Source organism: Branchiostoma floridae, chromosome 9 (assembly GCF_000003815.2).
Source record: "Branchiostoma floridae strain S238N-H82 chromosome 9, Bfl_VNyyK, whole genome shotgun sequence".
NCBI lineage: Eukaryota > Metazoa > Chordata > Leptocardii > Amphioxiformes > Branchiostomatidae > Branchiostoma > Branchiostoma floridae.
This window is the reverse complement of record NC_049987.1, coordinates 7,688,493-7,690,188: the sequence shown is the minus strand read 5'-3', so window position 1 is coordinate 7,690,188 and position 1,696 is coordinate 7,688,493.

The following is a 1,696-nucleotide window of genomic DNA, read 5'->3' as shown; positions in this document are numbered from 1 at the left end:
CCTGGGAGCATATCATTATCAGAGACTTTGACCTGGAGTATTGGAACGTGACTTGATGCGGGACTCGGAGACCTGTAAATCACGATATTCAGGAATGGCATCTAACGCACGAAAGTTATTTGTCGAAGATATCCCAACCAAAAAAGGACTGAAACGTGTTACATCACGAGCCAACCCAATCTGTTTTAAGAACTCAAATCTCTCACAGTAAGTGGAATTGTATTGTATGGATATCAGTTGTCACAATTATTCCAGAAGGGACTAGAACACAAGAAGGTCTATGGCCACAGAGTTAACTTTTTTCTGCTGGGATCCAAGTAACAGATGCTGCAAATACATGTGTATCTGGTAGGGGGCACTTGTGTGCTGACATGCTAAGGTGTTGGTAGATTTTTTGGCACAAGAGAACTAGAACTAGAACTAGAGGTCTAGAGCAGTTAAGGTACTAAACTACTGATACAACAACTACAACACGATTGACATGTGAAAGGAGATAATTAGCCCAGAGTTTTCATTGTTATGTTATTATATGATAGGGAGATACAGTGTATACTGTATAAGGAACATAACAATGTCAGACGAAATCAATAATCATCAGTTTCAACTATTCATTTACATTATTTCTATCTTTTGTTCTTCTGGGAGACAGGAAGGGGCTACAATGTAGTATGTTTTGTTGTTATTTTTTCTTGTTGCTTTTGACATGTAATCATATAGCACAGAGGAGGAAAACCGTAAGTCTTAGACTAGTTAGAGCATTATACCTACATGTAAGACAATGAAAAATGACTTGACTAAAAATTTGTGGCATGGTTTTAGTACTTCAGCATTTTTTTCTTCATCAAACAATATTTGTCACAGCTATTCCTTACCGTATTTCAAACAGTAGACCCTATTCAAACCTGATCTGAATCCCATAAGTGAGTCACTTGAGAGTAAGTGGCATTATCATGTGTGGAAGTACAGAGGTAAGGGATACTGTCAAGTGGCAGGGTCAGTGGCAGGCCCTGCTCTATAAGTACACATTGTACAAACAGTGTCCACATTCCCCTGTCATGTCTGACGCCATCTCCAGGGTAGGGAGCACAGCTTGGAGTATCAATGTTAGCATACTTGATTACCCAGCCTACTAGCTGTAACAGGAGCCGTGTGGAGGATTGAACTATAGAGGTCTGCTGTCAGAGAGGGAACTGACAAGGCCAGCTGAGGAGGGGATCTCTCCCACTACACTCCTAAACAAGGCGGATACCCTTCCCTTCAAACGTGAGCGGTCAGCTATTTTGGCCAGAAGAATGCCGACCATCCTGGATGGGAGGAGGGCTAGTTAGTTTTGTGGGGCTTTGCTTTTCAAAGTTTGCATTGACCCTAGTTAGCTGTGATTGAATGAATGAATGCGTGCCCGCCCCCCAAATTAAAATATCACCCCCAAACTTTCACGCCAGCACACAGTTAAACAGAGCTTGTCACGCGATGTCCCCAACATCAAGGATCAAGTAGGTAAGGGGTGTTGGGAGCTGGCCTGTGGTTTACTGACGACCCTTGTCCCCAAAATAGGAGGAAGGACATTGGTAGAGCTAAAATCTGCTGTCAGTCATTTCCACACAGCACAAAGGAACAGTCATTAGGACACTAGCAGGACATGTCAGATGATAAGGCAGCATTGATCATGACTGTATTCACGCTCTTCAAATCTAAC